This window comes from Mycteria americana, chromosome 10 (assembly GCF_035582795.1).
Source record: "Mycteria americana isolate JAX WOST 10 ecotype Jacksonville Zoo and Gardens chromosome 10, USCA_MyAme_1.0, whole genome shotgun sequence".
NCBI lineage: Eukaryota > Metazoa > Chordata > Aves > Ciconiiformes > Ciconiidae > Mycteria > Mycteria americana.
Window position 1 is genome coordinate 16,230,038 of NC_134374.1, and position 18,864 is coordinate 16,248,901.

Sequence of the window (18,864 nt, forward strand, 5' to 3'; positions counted from 1 at the left end):
GCTTTGTCTCATACAATTGCAAAACTCTCCCTATTGAGCAACAGTTTTGTTCCTCCTCTGGAGCATAACTACCTTGGAAAGGTCTAGCTGGAGCACAGAGTAACCACAGGGCAAGGGACTGCAAATCCAACATCTGCCTCTGGCTGTTCAGTGGTGAGATCTGCTCCAAGCAGTTTGGAGGGGATGACACTCTGCGGCCCGTGCCTGGCTGCTGTGCTGTGCTCAGCTGGGAGGTCTCCAACACCAGTTAAGAACTGTGCTCACCAGCCCTGCTGCTGGGAAAGTGGAGCCCATTCTGATCAGACTGGGTGTGATTCCTAGACCAGCCCCAGATCAGTGGGAACACTTCTTCCCAACTACAGCTATGTGCAAGTCAAAGAAAGAAGGTCCCAAGGGTGCTTATTAGTTGAGCAGTCTGGGGGGAGAAGCCTTTAAGGGAAGGACTTTCCTACATAGGAGGAAATTTGTCCATGTTCTTCTCACTGTTGCATTACAGTGGCGAGGTTACTATGCCTTGGCACTTTCAGTGCACGCCGTGCCAAACGGCACCACCGTCGTAAGACATGACACCGGACGCAGCCTGTGGGTGGGCTCCAGTCTGGTGGAGGCGGGCTGTGGGGTATTAACTTTCCTGAAATGCAGGACCAGAGGGGAGTCCTGAGAGGGGGTGAATATGGTGGGATAGGGGCCTGAGAAGAAGGAGGAAGTCTCAATCTCACCTTTACTTTCTGCTTCAGCAGAAACACCTTTACCTTGAGGTTAAGTCCTCTTCCCCTTCCTCCACCCTTTCAGTGAGGTCACTGTAGCTGAGGAATGTGTACATGAGTTTTGGGAGACAGAAAAACACCCCTCTCCCACACCCTTAGAGACTACTCTGTCCTAAAACTTAATAGCATGTCACCTGCTGGTATCATGATAATTTAATGAAAGATTAAACAGTATCTTCTGTTGCTAGTACTCCTCCCCAGTCTAGTCTGGGTCTGCTATCAGCTTCTGAGAGGCTGCCAGAAGTTCAGTTTTGTTGTCTTGAAGGGCTGCAGAGTCCATGGACTCTTGATATTTTTACCCCCAGTGCGATCCTCAAGCTGGCATCAGGGAGCAAGATGGCAGCTGGTCAAGCTTTGCTTTCAGACAGTGTTCTGCAAATGTGTGCCAGCATCCCTCAGCTGATCAGGTATCTGCTCCCAGTCTAGGCCTGAAATTACAAATTCCAGGGCAGATTGGCTGGTGGGTGAGGGGAGGAGGGAGGTTAAGGAGATGTAGCTTCTGGTCATACAATGGAGAACATCTGCCCCTTTCCTCACTGCACTCAGATTCTGGAAGGGATGTAGCAAGGGCTCTGGGCTCTGCTGGTGTTGAGGCACATCAGCTATCAGGACTGAGGAACACACACCCCTATACATACAGCTTTTTGGAACAACCACACGTAATCTTTAATACTTTACTAGTCCTACTGATAAATCAAACAGGTGCAAGGTCTTGAGTTGCTCTGCACTACAAAATGCTACACAAGGATAATCTTAGGTTAGATACGTAGCTTAGTAGTCATCCCAGTTTTATATAGGAGGAAACAGAAAGTTGAAATTGCCCTCTCAAGCCTGTGTGTCTACATTCCAGGCATATCCCAGCCTCCCACAGGCTCCCTGAGAGCTGTGGGTGAGAAAGAAGATGGAAGCTGGTCAGCAGTGAGTCTGTGTCAGACTCAGGATGGATGTTCAAGTTCCATGTTCTGTCTGGCAAGCCATATGGTCTCTGCTTTAAAATTTGTGAGAATGCACTATCAGCCATGAGAAAGTGAAATGATGTCAGTAATTCCATTTATCTCACTGCTTTTACAATATAACAAAAAAGGAAAATTTGCCTATCTAGAAATTCTGGGAATTCTTTTCTTTGGAATCATTATGAAAACCTGATTTTTATTAGTTTACTATAATAATTTTTTTCTGATAGATTTTGCTTCTAAAAGATCAAAACAACCTGATTAAAATAAATTTTTTTACTAGATCAAGGCATTTCATGACTTTATCATTGCAGCAATGTTAAAACCAAGATTTTTAATTCTATTGGACTGAAAGGAACATTAAAATTGAATTCATTTAAGTTGAAACAAAATATTTCTGTAGAGAACAGATAGAAAATTAATGCTGCCAAAGACCCATCACACAACTCTACAAAGTTACTGCTCTTTTGGAGAATTGTTCTGTGGGTAAATTTCCAGCCAGTTATAACAGCAATTGCAAGAATGAGACTAGTGAGCTTTTTCCACCATTTCTAAGTCTCTAAGGCAAATAATTTTTATAGGAACACAGAATTAGGGGCATCTTTTAATGAGAAGTCCCACAGCTTTTCATAGCAATGTGGTAAATACAAACTTAAAATTATGAAGCAAGTAGAACATCTAGTTCGGAGGATTTAGTTTGGCAACTGCCAATTATTTTTAGAGTAGTTTCTGAATTCACTCTTGAAACTACCATGGGCATGGCGTTACTGAGAGCTGTCCGTGCCCCTTACGGGAAGGGTACATGATTGGTTTGTCTACAGCACTTGTCCTCTGCAATTGCCTTGGATCCAGTCACGCGCCTGTAGGGCAGGAGCAACTGTTTTGGTATTCTCTGTGGGAACACTAAGACTGTCTTTTCCTGGAGGTGATGAAATCCTGATCCTGCAGTACCAGTTGTGTTTGCAGCTTTCTGGTGTGTACTTTTGTTTGCTATTCCCTGGCCTTGAAGTAATTTCTGCTGAATCAGGTCAGTTATTACTACACTGGGGGAATTCCAGTTCCCAAGAGAACAAACTGACCTGACAGTTATTTCTAGTCTTTTCCCCCTTTCTTTTCTGGAAACCCTGACGTTGGTCTCTCCTCGACTTTGGCATTCATTCTGTGATTATCTGTGACCCTTAGAAGTATTTCCTTGCCAAAAGCCAAACCAAATTCTCCTTACCGGTCCAGTAACAATTTCTTCAGTGAATGCAGCGCTTTAAGCAGTCAGTAGCGATTATCAGTTTTCTTTAAAGCTGCTTTGTGCCCATGGCTGTGTACATGGCTTCATACAATATTCTTGATCAAATATGATTCCCTACCAGATTTCTAATCTAATCAACATATTATATGGAAGGACATGGTATTTTACCTAAGACAGATTGAAACAGCCCCAAGCTCTGGGTTGCAGTTCAGAGCTCTGGTTCTGAATTTGTCTGGTGGCTCCACTTCTGAACTTCATCTTGTTTCCTAGTTGTTGTTCAGATAAACTGGCCTTCCTATAATGTTTCAGCCCTTCAGAGAATAAAGGAGTTTATAGTCTTTCCTCTATGTGCAGTCCCAAGAACAGCTTTTGAATCCAAAGCTTAACTTTCTTTATAGTCCTGACAGCCATCCTAATGAATCTGGACATTTACTGGAGTGCTTTCAAGATGAAAAGGGAGCCTTGTACATAAGCAATCATAAATTCTGTACTCAGTAAACTTTGGAACACTGATGGATTTTTTTTTTTTTTTTAACACCTTACTTAACTCAGAAAACTATACAGATAGCCTTCCAGAAGATGTTCAAAGTATGGAAATACTGCTGTATTAATAATGAGTACAAAACATCTTCACAACAAACTCACAAATCATCACACTGTCTTTACATGAAGAGCAAGTACTCAGTGGCAAAGTACACTTAGGTCTGAGAGCTGAAATATAGGCTGACTTCACTGTAATCGGCAACCAAAGATCTATACGCATATAAGACCTAGGCAGAAGCATGGACATTGCATCACAGGAAAGAAGGGTTTTTCATTAGAGTTTTGCACAATATATAAGAGTTTTCACAGATTGTAAATCATTGCTTGAACAAATTGTTCATTGTGCAATGTGAATGCCCAGTCCCATTTCTTAGTTTAGCTCCCTGTACCTTTAGCAAAAGTGAAATATAATTTTAAAGTTTTACTAAATCTTAAAAATTTTCATCTGTCTTACAAATAATAAGATTTACAAATAATAATATGAAGCAGTACCTTTGCATTAGAACAAGATACTAAATCTGAAGTTACTAGGAGCAGTTGGAGCCTTTACCCATGAAGTTGATCATGCTGCTAGATTCCCGGTCCATAGTGAGTTGTACCTAGCTAATGGGGCTGACCTCCATGTACCTCATGATATGGTCAGGGTCTTCTACCTCAGAGCTTTCCTCAAGACCATTTCTCAAGACCTCAAGACCATTTCTGATGGTCTTGCTGTCAGAGACTCTCCCAGTCAGAAAGCCTGTATCTTTAAAATCCTATGGAATAAAATTTGGGACAATTATAATTAACAATGAGCCTAATGATTAACTAAGCTTAAAGGCAATGAAAACTTCCTGATTAAGAACACTGTAGCAGCTTATACAAGACATTTCTTTTTGTTTACACATTCTACTCTCAACAGTGTGTATGTCTGTGATCTCATATGATTTTTATGGTACTTCAAACAAGCTATCTTTGATTGTACTGCATTGATATCATCACTTAAGCTCATGTAATGCTTTCCCTCCTATATGTACACACAGTACAAACAAAAATCAATGCCAGAAGCAGAAATGGAAATAAAAGAGCAAAAATGGAACTAAAAGAGCAAACAAACTCCTGTAACTGATGTTGCTATATATAGTAAGATAAGATCGAGATGCATACCAACCTAGACCTGAATGCCACAGTGATGGTGACGAAGGACAGTACAAGAATGAGTGCTGCTCTCACATGAGCTCATGCTGAACACTGCCAGATGGTCCTACAGCCTCTTTGTATTTCTGTGGCGAATCTGCTCCTGCTGTCCATATTTCTTTAGCAGCACAAACACAAAGATAGTTTTCTTCCTTACAAGAATGCCTTTTGTTTCATCAACTGCAGTGTCACCGCAGAGGTGTCAGAGAATGCAGGAATTGATGTGCATTTTATATGCATCAGCATTCTCTAAAAAATAGGCAATAAGCACCCCAAAACATTTATGTCCTTTCAAAGTCCTTATATCCTTAGATTATAATTGGGCTGCAGTTCTTGTGAGAGCAAGCTTTCTTCTGAAAAGTTCAGGATTTTTTTTTTTTTGGAGTGGAAAGTATCTTTTATTGGCTAGTTTAAGAACTCAGCAGGAGCTGGGAGTAAGGCACTTTAGCAGTTGTACAGTACCCTCCTTTTTTGAAGTGCTTTACAATACTAAGTGTCTCCTTCCCCTGGATTTTATTCCCCCTCTCCCACTTGAACCACCACTCTGACTGAACGTCTGCTCTTCCTCAAATCAGTTTTCCTGTGTGGGTCTGTTTCTCAGCATCTGTCTGCCTTTAATCAGCATGCCCAGCAAGCTCTTGGGGACCAGGACTGTCCCTCAGTACATCTGGCACATGGGCTGAGTCTCTTTGACCACCATTACCATACCTATCGAACAGCAATAAAATAAAATGGTGAAATCCTACCCATACTTTTTTATAGCTGGAGTTATCTAAATATAAGCCTTCTAATAACCTGCATGAATTAGTGGCAAATACATGGGCAGGGAATAGCATATGTGAAGAACAGGATGGGGAGGCTTTCTGAGGGAGGGATGTCACAGGGATGGAGCTACTGCAGGAGAGGGTCCTGTGTGTACTTCTCCCCAGGTATTAGATGTTTGCTGCATATGAAAGTGTAATAAATGAGCCTTGCATTGCTCCGGCAAGGGAAGTGTGGCTTGGATCTCTCATCTCAGTGTGTATATCTGGTACCTAACAGTGTTCTGATTTGGATACTTTGGAAGATGATGATTCATGCTTCAAAGGTTCTTGCTTCTTGGTTAGTTGTGACCTTGCAGTCCCTTTTCGTTCCCGGGATCCTAGCCGTGGCCGTGTGCTCTGTCTGGTGTGAACAGCACTTCACTACGTGCTCACACGCTCTGGTTGTCACCATGATATGGTTGGGTTTTTTCGGTCAGTGTTGTAAGCACTGCAGAAACACATGCATGAAACATTTTTATCTATGCAAATAAAGGGATCTGCAGGGAAAGGGATGACTGCTCCATGGCCAAGATAATGGAGAGGTTTGTGCCAGATATTAAATTTCCTCTACCAGATGCCAACTTCTCAGCACTCTCAGGCGGCAGCTGCTGTCCAGTCCAGATCTTGTGTGCTCACTGCCAAGGTGTCCAAGTCCAGGCAAACAGTCAATGAGAAATGGTAGCTTCAGTGGTGTCTGTATTCCAAAGCATGTGACTTCAAAGATATTTTGTGTTCAGTATGATTTTTGACATGTTCTTTTTCAATATGCAGCCTTTCTCTAGCAGCAGTAGTTAAGCTAATATTGTAGGCCAGTTACTTACAAAAAGAAACATTTTAATTGCGGTAAATCCTAGGGCCAGATCAGGCCATAGCAAGGGCAGTAAGAGAAGGAGAGGCCAAAATGAAAGCGAAAAATCGTTGAACCCTGCTGCTGGCACTTATGGAAGAACATTGCACGTCTTTAAGGCAGTTCTGGGTGGGAAGAGGAGGTTGCTGGAAGGAGCACAAGGAGATATTTCTTTGCAGCTGTAGGACACAATTACTTGTGTTAATCAATACAGAAGCTTCCTCTCATAGAAAAAGAAAGAAGCTGCAAGAAAGACAGACAGGACAGACTTCACATCCCACCGTACTGAAGTCAACAGAGTATCCTACTCTCTGTGTGTGTGGTTTCCATAAACGCACAGGATTTTCTAGGCTGGTGGAAAGTTAGTGCGTTTGATACTTCTGTATCTTGAATCTTCATAAAATACCAGTCAGATACTGTCTGAAAAAAACAAACTGCTATTTGTTGCAGATCTTTCAGCATGTTCCTGTTGTTTCTGGAGGCATTTTACTTCAGGCAGTTGGGAGTTATTACAAGAATATATTGCAGTTTGGAGTTTAAAAGAGAGCTGTAGAAAGATAATCAAGTTGTTAAAGATGCTCATAATGTTGTCAAAATTTTACTTATATTGTGGGATTGTCTGCCTAGATTTTCCTGAGCAGAATCCAAACTGAAAAATGACTGATTTTGAGTCTTGCTTTCAGACTTGGAGTGCTGATATGAGCTTTCAATTATACAAACAAAGTTGAATCTAACTGTCAGCACTGTAATCTCTATTTGACCCAATTTTAGGCATGATCTTTTTGCCCATTTTTGTAGAAAAATGCAGCAAACAGTGAATACGACTAAGCTACAGAGAGCTAGAAGCAAGTTTGTATTGAAGTGCTAAACACACACAGAATGAGCTGCGAGAGACGTATACACTTTCACCTTTGTTACTACAACTATAGCCTAGCCTGGTGAGGTTATGTCTCTGAGTGGGACGAAATAATGGCCTTCTGCAGTAATTGTTGTTGTTATGACACTATTCTTCACCTGCAGAGTACCTTTATTGCAGAAAGATGCCCCATTAAAACAGGAGACCGCCTTTGAACAAGGGGCTATAATGATTTTACGATTTTGAAAATGGCATTAATAAAAAATAACTGAAACTGAGCACCAGAAAAATTCTGTTGGACATTAGAAAATATAATTATATGGAAAGTCAGCTAAGAAAAAAAAAGTCAGATCAAGCAAGACAGAGACCAACTACACTAGCTCAATACTTTTGGAGTGGTAGAAGAATTAATGAATATGACAGATGAAGCTAACTTCAGACATGCTACAAGTTAGAAGCAGATGCTCATACCAGCTTGCCACAGGATGTTACCAGATAAAAATAGAGTTCAAGTCTAACAAAGGCAAGCTTGGTGTTGTACTTTTTTTAACTTCATCATCATTAGAAGGAAACATTAAATTATTTAACATCGGAAGTGACCAGTAAACAAGAATAGTTAATATGGGCTTGCTCAGACAGCATCCAAGATAGCCAAAGACATTTTCTGGTGGAAAACATCATCTCAAAATTCAGTGGACAATTTAATTTTTCTGTTTTCCACACAGGAGACCTGAAAACAATTTTCACTGCCAGTTGAACTAGCATTGCCATTGCTTTTGATTTCTTTTGTCTATTTGCTTGAATGAGGATTTTTAGCTTAAAAAGAATTATGAATTTTAATTCAAAGCTAAAGTTTTTCAGTGTTTTTTTTAAACAAATGTCCAATATTTTTGCCTTGGGAAAAGGGACTTGGAAATTCTTTACCTGTCCAAGATCACCAACAGTACAGAATGGTACAAACCAGTACAGTACAGCTCTCTTCACAGCCTCTGTCGCCCAGAGCTACAGCAGAGGCTTAAAGAGACAAAGAACTGAAGGGCCAAGAGCTGCCTCTTGTGCCAAGGGTGGGGACAGAGCCAACCCCCCTGAGTCCCATTTGTGGTTTTAGTGGAAGGGAGATGTCGGATAAAAACTTGCAGTTCGCAATACAGCACGTTCCTCCTTACTGAGCTTGAGTATTTCCTCTCATTGCAGTGTCAGACTCAGTCTTGTTTTCAGCTTTTTGAAAGCTGGGCCAGCCCCATGCTGCGCACGTGTGTTTCCCAAGGCTCTGTTGACCTGATCCCCAGACCTTTGCAGCATGACAATGTTACCTGCTTTCTTGAACTTTTCACTGGTTGGCCTTTACTCTGTGACTGCTGCAGGTGGAACTACGTGCTAATCCATTTATGCCGTCTGCCTGCTCGCAAGTCTATGGGAGGAGAGGGTTCGAAAAAGGCTTTGAGTAAACTCCTCTTGGGTAAAACAGAGAAGGGAAGGTTATCTTGGGTTATCTTTGTGTCTAAACTCCAGCCACTTCTATGTAAATAAATTACCTTCCTCAATGCCAGGCCAAGTAACTTTAAGGAAAGTTTAAAAAATAAACCTCACACCTTTGAAACGAACAGTCCAGAAAACAAAACCAGAGCCAAACAATTGATAGTATCTGGGAGTTGCCTCTTTACACAGCTCCATGACAGGTATTAAAGCCTCCTACATTTCCACCTGCCATAGCTTTGCAGCATCATATGCAGTTCTGGGAATCTGTGAGCAGGGGAAAGCAAATTGGGGACACAGGCGGTGTGCTGCATGCATTTAACGCCTTCCTGTGGGGGCTGTCTCTTGTTATGTGGGTCGGTGAGCACGAACAAACAGAGCTTGTGGCGTAGTGAAATGGACATTTCTAACTAGGCACCCCTGCTCCTCAGTCCCTTCATTTTCTGAGTATTTTAACTTGTGAGAACTGTAGTGTGTGTGGAGGCGATAGCCATAGCTGGAGGGTGGACAGGAGCAGAGGAGGCTGCACTGAGTTTCAGAGAGGCATGGCCGAACAAGGACAGGGAGTGCATTTGGGATGCTGGATGCCACCAGTGACTCGCAGAGCTGATCAGCTCCTGTGCAGGAGCGGTCTGCAGCGGAGTGGGGGATCGAGGCATATGGGGGGGGGGGGGATCCTGAGCCGGGGAAACCCCAGAGACCCACCAGGAGCCGGCAGCTCTTATAAGAGCAGCTGACGAGGCACGGGTGGGGCCAGGAGTAACAGCGGCCCCCCCACCCCAAAAGGCAGCCCCAGGGAGCGCCGTGACCAGGGAGGGCAAACAGGGCACGGCACGGCAGTATGCGTGGGAGGGCACCTCTTCAAAGGAGGGGCATTCCACAGGCCGAGTGGGAGACTTGAAGTACACATAACCCAGCAGCCGGGCACCGTTCTGTGACCATCTGCACAGGCCAAGGGCACTCATCCTACCTGACCCTCAAGGCAGCCCAGCGGTGGCCGATGCCTCCACCCAGAGGGAGCTGCTGAAGGGAGAGGCTGCAGTGCAGACCTCAGACTGCAGGAAGAGCCTAGACCCTTCTCCTGCGGCAGGGACAGGCAGCAGCCCTGCCTGCAAAAGGTGTGCCCAGGTGGAGGACCTCCTGCAGCAGGTGGCTGAGCTGCAGGAGGCGGTGAGAAGGCTGTGTAACATCAGGGAGGCTGAGAAGGAGTTAGATAGCTGGTTCCAAGCGCAGTCTGCAGTGGACCCACAACCCACGGCCAAACAGCCAAAAACTCCCCCACCGGCACACACAGAAGGGAGGGGGGCCAATAATGCAGAAGAATGGACGGTTGCAATGGCAAGGACCAGCAGGAGGAAGACACCTCCCCCGAAGCCTGAGGTGCCCTTGCAGAACCGCTTCACCGCTCTGCAGCCCGAAGAGGAAAGACCTGTCACACCGGGAGAGACGCTGGAGCTGAGTAAGGCAGCCCGATCTGCTCCCCGTATAACAACCAGCACAACTAAGAAAAGGCGATAGTAGCAGGCGGCTCTCTTCTGAGAGGTACGGAGGCACCCATTTGCCAACCTGACACACTCTCTAGAGAGGTGTGCTGCTTACCGGGGGCTCGTATCAGGGATGTCACCAAGAGACTACCAAACCTCGTACAGTCCACTGACTATTATCTGTTGCTGTTGTTTCACGTGGGTACCAGTGATACAAGCAGGAGCAGTCTGAGGAGAATCAAGAAAGATTACAGAGCCCTGGGAGCAGCAGTAAGGGACTCTGGAGCACAGGTAGTTTTCTCATCAGTCCTCCTGGTGAAAGAGAAGGGGTTTGAAAGGGCCAGTTGAATCTGGTGAATCAACAAATGGTTACAGGACTGGTGCCACAGCCAGGGGTTTGGCTACTTAGACCATGGAACTTGCTTTGAGAAACCTGGTCTACTAGGGGCTGATGGGGTCCATCTGTCAGAGAAGGGGAAGAGCATCTTCGGTCAGTCTTGCCAAGCTAGTGAAGAGGGCTTTAAACTAAAGCTGCCAGGGGAGGGGAACCTCAATCCATCCCACTCACAGTTTGATGCCAGTGCCAGCAATAGATGCCCAGAGCCTGGAGAAGGATCACAGGTCAGCAGGAGAGCACCTGAAGAGCAGCTCAAAGGAATTCCAGCCAGTAAGTCAGCTTCACTGGGGGCCCAACTTAAATGCCTCTATGCAAACGCACGTAGCATGGGGAATAAACAAGAGGAGTTAGAGACATGCGCACACCCGCAGGGCTGTGATCTTATTGGCATCACGGAGACGTGGTGGGATGGCTTCTATGACTGGAGTGTTGGAATGGAAGGATACAGGCTCTTAAGGAAGGACAGGCAGGGGAGACAAGAAGGGGGTGTTGCCCTCTATGTCAATGACCAGCTGGAGAGCATGGAGCTTCAGCTGGGGATGGATGAGGAGCCGAGCAAGAGCTTATGGGTCAGGATAAAAGGGAGGGCAGGGACAAGTGACATTATAGTGGGGGTCTGCTACAGGCCACCCAACCAGGAAGACTGAGTGCATGAGGCCCTCTATAGACAGATAGGAACAGCCTCATGTTCACAAGCCCTGGTCCTCATGGGGGACTTCAACCATGCTGATACGTGTTGGAGGGAAAACACAGCAGGGCATAAGCAGTCCGGGAGGTTCCTGGAATGCATTGATAATAACTTCCTTCTCCAAGTGATAGAGGAGCCAATGAGGAGTGGTGCTATGCTGGACCTTGTTCTCACCAACAAGGAGGGGCTGGTGGGGAATGTGAAGCTCAAGGGCAGCCTTGGCTGCAGTGGCCATGAAATGGTGAAGTTCAAGACCCTTAGGGCACTGAGGAGGGCGCACAGCAAGCTCACTGCCCTGGCCTTCAGGAGAGCAGACTTTGGCCTCTTCAGGGATCTGCTTGGTAGACTGCCATGGGATAAAGCCCTCGAGGGAAGAGGGGCCCATGAAAGCTGGTTGATATTCAAGGATCACCTCCTCCAAGCTCAGGAGCGATGCATCCCAACAAAGAGGAAGTCAGGCAAAAACACCAGGAGGCCTGCATGGATGAACTAGGAGCTCCTGGACAAACTCAAACACAAAAAGGAAGCCTACAGAGGGTGGAAGCAAGGACAGGTAGCCCGGGAGGAATGCAGAGAAATTGTCCAAGCAGCCAGGGATCAGGTTAGGAAAGCTAAAGCCTTGATAGAATTAAATCTGGCAAGGGACGTCAAGGGCAACAAGAAAAGCTTCTATAGGTACATTGGTGATAAAAGGAAGACTAGGGAAAATGTGGGTCCTCTCCGAAAGGAAACAGGAGACCTGATTACCTAGGATATGGAGAAAGCTGATGTACTCAATGACTTTTTTGCCTCAGTCTTCACCTGCAAGTGCTCAAGCCACACCGCCCAAGTCGAAGAAGGCAAAGGCAGGGACTGGGAGAATTAAGAACCGCCCACTGTAGGAGAAGATCAGGTTTGAGACCATCTAAGGAACCTGAAGGTGCACAAGTCCATGGGACCTGATGAGATGGATCCGCGGGTCCTGGGGGAACTGGCAAATGAAGTTCCTAAGCCACTATCCATCATATTTGAGAAGTCATGGCAGTTTGGTGAAGTTCCCACTAACTGGAAAAGTGGAAACATAACCCCCATTTTTAAAAAGGGAAAAAAGGAAGACCCGGGGAACTACAGGCCATTCAGTCTCACCTCTGTGCCCAGCAAGATCACGGAGCAGATCCTCCTGGAAACTATGCTAAGGCACATGGAAAATAAGGTGATTGGTGCCAGCCAACATGGCTTCACTAAGGGCAAATCATGCCTGACAAATTTGGTGGCCTTCTACGATGGCGTTACAGCGTTGGTGGATAAGGGAAGAGCAACTGACATCATCTACCTGGATTTGTGCAAAGCATTTGACACTGTCCCGCACAACATTCTTGTCTCTAAATTGGAGAGACATGGATTTGGCAGATGGACCACTTGGTGGATAAGGAATTGGCTGGATGGTCACACTCAAAGAGTTGCAGTCAATGGCTCAATGTCCACGTGGAGACCAGTGACAAGTGACATTCCTCAGAGGTCGGTATTGGGACTGGCGCTGTTTAACATCTTTGTTGGTGACACGGACAGTGGGATTGAGTGCACCCTCAGCAAGTCTGCAGACAACACCAAGCTGTGTGGTGCAGTTAACATGCTGGAGGGAAGAGATGCCATCCGGGGGGGACCTTGACAGGCTTGAGAGGTGGGCCTGTGCAAACCTCATGAAGTTCAACAAGGTCAAGTGCAAGGTCCTGCACCTGGGTCAGGGCAATCCCAAGCACAAATTCAGGCTGAGCAGAGAATGGATTGAGAGCAGCCCTGTGGAGAAGGACTTGGGGGTGTTGGTTGATGAGAAGCTCAACATGACCCAGCAATGTGTGCTTGCAGCCCAGAAAGCCAACCATATCCTGGGCTGCATCAAAAGAAGTGTGACCAGCAGGTTGAGGGGCGTGATTCTCCCCGTCTACTCCACTCTCGTGAGACCCCACCTGGAGTACTGTGTTCAGCTCTGGGGCCCCCAACATAAGAAGGACATGGACCTGTTGGAGTGAATCCAGAGGAGGGCCACGAAGATGATCAGAGGGCTGGAGCACCTCTCCTATGAAGACAGGCTGAGAGAGTTGGGGTTGTTCAGCCTGGAGAAGAGAAGGCTCTGTGGAGACCTTATAGCAGCCTTCCAGTACCTGAAGGGGGCCCACAAGAAAGCTGGAGAGGGACTTTTTACAAGGGCATGTAGTGATAGGACAAGGGGTAATGGCTTTAAACTGAAAGAGGGTAGATTTAGATTACATATTAGGGAGAAATTCTTCACTATGAACATGGTGAGGCACTGGAACAGGTTGCCAGGAGAAGTTGTGGATGCCCCATCCCTGGTAGTGTTCAAGGCCAGGTTTGATGGGGCTTTGAGCAATCTCGTCTAGTGGAAGGTGTCCCTGACCATAGCAGGGGGGTTGGAACTAGATGATCTTTAAGGTCCCTTCCAACCCAAACCATTCTATGATTCTGTGGTTCTCTTGCCTTCTCCTCCCACCCGACAGCACAGGGCTGGGAGTAGTGTTAAGGCCTGATGTGACCAAAAGAAAACACAGCTTTGGAGGATCACAATCATTGATACTGTGTCTCACAGTATCCTTCTGGATAAACTGTCCAGCACACAGCTAGACAAGTCCATAATACGTTGGGTGAGCAATTGGCTGATGGGTCGGGCTCAAAGGGTTATGGTAAATGGGGTTATATCAGGCTTGTGGCCAGTCACCGGTGGGGTTCCCCAGGGCTCAGTTTTAGGGTCAGTGCTCTTTAATGTTTTTATAAATGATCTGGACGCAGGAATCGAATGTGCATTAAGTAAGTTTGCTGACAATACTAAACTGGGAGGAGCTTTGGACTCCCCTGAGGGTAGAGAGGCCTTACAGAGAGATCTGGATAGACTAGAGAGCTGGGCAATCACCAACTGTATGACATATAACAAGAGCAAGAGCTGGATTCTGCACCTGGGACAGGGTAGTCCTGGTTATACACACAAACTGGGGGATGAGAGGCTGGAGAGCAGCCCTGCAGAAAGCGATCTGGGGGTTTGGGTTGATGGCAAGTTGTCAATGAGTCAACAGTGTGCCCTGGCAGCCAAAAGGGCCATTTGTGTCCTGGGGTGCATGAAGCACAGCATAGCTAGCTGGTCAAGGGAGGTGATTGCCCCACTCTGCACTGCACTGGTGCGGTCCCACCTCCAGTACTGTGTGCAGTTTTGGGCACCTCACTGTAAGAAGGACATCAAACTATTGGAGTGTGTCCAGAGGAGGGTGACCAAGATGGTGGAAGGCCTCAAGGGCAAGACTTATGAGGAGCAGCTGAGGTCACTTGGTTTGCTCAGCTTGGAGAAGAGAAGGCTGAGGGGCAACCTCATCGCAGTCTACAACTTCCTCAAAGGGGGCAAAGGAAGGGGAGCTGCTGATCTCCTCTCTCTGGGGACCAGCGATAGGATACGAGGAAATGGAATGAAGCTGCGTCAGGGGAAGTTCAGATTGGACGTTAGGAAAAAGTTCTTCACTGAGAGGGTGGTTGGTCACTGGAACAGGGTCCCTGGGAAAGTGGTCACGGCACCAAGGCTGTCAGAGTTCAAGGAGTGTCTGGACAACGCTCTTAGTCATATGGCTTAGTTTTAGGTAGTCCTGCGAGGAGCAGGGAGTTGGACTCGATGATCCTTATGGGTCCCTTCCAACTTGAGATATTCTATGATTCTATGATTCATTTAGCTCAGCATGGACTTGCAGGGGAGGAGGCTTTTAAGTTTTCCTGTGTTCAGGACTTGCTAACAGAGTCAGGAATACAATTATTTGGAAAAACAAGGAAGAGACATTAGCCTCCCAATTAGCAACCTAAAAGATTTGTCTTAGCTTGGCCGGAGGTTACTGCAATCTTTAAAGCAATTAGCAAAGCTTCATAGGGTCCATTTAGTAGGTTCTGTGAAAACATATATGATTAAATGCAACCTAAACTGCTCTCTGGCAACTTCTGTGGGGACCTACTGTGACCCATTTGGGAAACAAGAGGAATTTTATGTAGCCTTTTGGAATCCAATTTCCCACCTGGCCTACTGCTCTCTTTGCTCATACAGAAACCTTTTGATCTGAATGTAGCTGCAAATAAAAAAGAGAATGGCTGTTACATCTGTTAGGCATTGCACCTGAGAGATGATGGTGTAGTTTAACAACGAATCAGAACAAGTCTGACATTTCCTTCCTGGTGTAAATAGTTTAATCCACAGAAAGCATGCTAGGCACAGAAATATTAAATTATTTGAGGTTTTTTAAAACAGAAACTAAGGAATAGGATTTAATAGGAGAAAATAAAATACTAAGAGAAGGAAATTGATGATATTTTCTCATTTTGAACAAATACAAGAATTAAATCAACACATTATCTTACAAAAGCTATATACAACCTTTGACTGCTAGCTTAGGCCAACTATCAGTCCATTGCTATCCGACTTCTATCTTTCCTCTAAAAAGAGAGAGGGAAAAGTTTATTTAAAAAGAAGGATTTCTTCACTGAGTGAGACTCTACCTCTGATTGTATCCAAATGTTTTGTCATAAAAAGAGCTGAAGGGGGACAGGAAGAATAAAATACATAGAAAAAGGTGTTTTGCTGTGGATTGCTCCACATGATTTTTAGGCTGTACTGGCATTTTATCCAAATGCTGACTTTTGTTCATAGACACAGACAAATTGCGTATGTGGGACTTTGTTCCAATACCAGAATGTTGTTATTGAATAAACAGCCTTATTCTCAGCTACCTCTGAAAAAGCCCCTCGCTAGAGCAAAGAGCCATCGTTCCCAACGCTGAAGGGTTGCCTGTGTGCAGGTGCCTCCTTGGCAGAGGACACACTTAGCACGCTCCCTCGCAAGGTGTTTCAAGTCAGATGCTCAAGAAAGAAGGTCCCGGATCATTGCTGAGGTTTGAAAACTTGGCCAAGGAAGAGAAGGACTGGTCCCATATCAGGAACACCAGCCCGATGGGTTTCAGTACTGTTAACACAGCTTGGTTTCTTCAGCAATTGTATCCTTCTATAGGAGTAATCCTTCTATAGAACATAGCAGTCATGGAGCTTCTGGAAGAGGAAGAAGTAGGTATTTATAGAAATGGCTTGGAGGTCATCTGAGTGTCTTTGACCAATATGACTGACACAGGCTCCAAGGCTCATGCTCATCTCAGCTTTGCATGTACACAAGCTAAGCTTGGCATCTCATTAGAAGGGTGGGGAATGGAGATAGTGTTAGTCAAACAAACAAGTTGTGCTTGTTATCCTTCCACAATTAAGCTTGAACTTTGTCTCTTTCTCACCATCCTGCTGTGAAATTGGAATTTCTGTTGTGATTGCATGTGGCTTAGGTTTTGTGTATGTTGGTTAAATGGTGTCTGTGTTACATATCAGTCAGTCCAAACTGGAAGAAACAGGAGCAGATGCACAAGGAATTGGTTGAAGAGAAAAGGAAATAGCCCATACACACATAAACACACCTTATCTACTACATCTGCAAATTCTTCTTCATTCATGACACAAAAGAAGTGTGGTCAAAAACCTTAGAGGCTGGTGGATTTCCATAATGGTGAGAAATTAGATATTGTGATCTCATGAAAGAGCTTTTGAAATATATTTAAATCCAATGAGGATAGATCAAGCAGATTGACTCATAGATAGTTGCAGAGGACAACTGCAGGGTTTGGATGACATCACAGAGCTTTATTATTTCATTATTGTAAGGTTTCATAGTGTCATCACAACATTAGTGTATGTGATAGATCCACCACGTTGTCTAGGCATGGGATAGACAGCAGTAACTCTGGAGCTAATCGTTGCTGTGATTTCTTGTTTTAATGGCTCTTGTCAAGTCTTCGGTTTCCCATGTTATCTCAGATGCTATCTCAGCAGAATAGTTGAGGGGGGAAAATGCCTGGGTTCTTTATTGGGTTTGTTTTTTTCTCAGAAGAAAAGTGTCTTCTATTTTCCTGGCATTAGTCTGGCAAGAATTTGTGTTTCACAGGCCTGAGGAGACAACCTATGTACTGCTTTCTACCTGCTGAGCCTGTGAAGTGCCATACTATATCCAAACTTGATTTCCAGGCTTCAGAAACAGTAGTATCTTTTATCTGCCTTTTCCTGTTTAATTGTTTCTCTATGGCTGTCCAAGCCTTGTTTTAATTTTTTTTCCCATAACTTTAAATGATTTTAGGGTGTTAGAAGCTTTTAGTTGTTCTATTTCACTATTGTTTCTTTCTCTCATCTCCAGCAGGCTTTTGCTTTGGTGTTGATTTTTTAAGCGCTAAATTTTTTTCTGAATTTCTCTTTTTTAGGAGTCTCACTTGTATTACTACTGGTGTGTTCATTAAAGTAGATCTATCTCAGGACTTTCAGCAGAAATGTTTGTGGTAACAATACTAAAACAGGACACCTCTGACTGCCTCTGTTCAGTCTGAGACAAGGATAAGCTGTTTCTCTTGGCTAGCTTTTAAAGGAAAAAACAGTTTCAGCAGAAAGGCCAGATAAAGCAAGACCTGAGTCCTTGCTTCAGCCTAGATCGCCATCCTCTTCAGTGCCATAACAATATTCCAACTACAGAGGTTTATTTCATTTCATATGAAAAAAGCAAAAAGCCCATTCACCTCATAGGCAGGAGGCTGGACTAGAGGTACGTTCCAGCCTGAGTTGTTCTGTGATTCTAAATAGTGTATTTCTCCGTTCTGTGGCAGAATTGATACAAATGCTCGGGTTAAGTTGAAAGAAAAAAAAAAAGGCTATTACAACAACATTTAAAAAACGTTTTGAAAAGAAAAGGTAAAAAATTACGTTACAACATTTTCTCACTTTTCTTTTAAATGCTCAAGCTTTTTGCTGAATCTGAGACTATATAGTCGTTTGGAAAATCAGTTCTGATGAATTTGTTATTTAACAAAGACATGTGTCCCACCTGCAGTGACTTCCTCCCGGATACTTTTCTCATTATAAAACAGACTAATATGATCTAATCTTCTGCAAATATAGTTTAGCTTGTTTTGTCTCCAGTGGGAAACTACCTTCAAACATTAACCAAAGAAACACCTTAATAAATAAATGTATTAAAAGTGATAAAAACTTTAGACTTACTGGTTCTGCTTTATCACCCTGCTAGGATCAAGAGCTTTTGAAATGGCTGGCGAATGTGCCTCTTCTGTTTGGGGTCTCATGTAAACATGATGCTTAGATTGTCTTCAAAGGTTGCATCCTTGTCCTCCCTGCTCTTCGTCCCTGCCTGTGGTTACCCATGTTCAAAGAAGCTTAATCCAGACTGGAAGAGGTGCACAGAAGGGATGTCAGAATGACGAGGGGACCTGAGATGTGACTAGAGGAATTTGGTTTATTTACCTTAGAAATACCAAAGACTGAGAGGCGATATGATAGGTCTCAATAAACAAAGGGCAAAAGGAAAGACAGAAGGAAAGAAGGGGAAGGGGGGGGGGGGGGGGTAGCAGCAAAGGAGGAAAAGAAAGCTAATTAAGCACAAATACAGTTGTTAAAAAAAGTACGTTTGATCTTCAGAGGTGTCAGATTGTGGAACAATGCTCTATCTGGAGTAGCAGGGGGAAAACTTTAACTGGTTAAATTGAGGTTTGATCATTCTGAGAGGGGAATGGAATGAC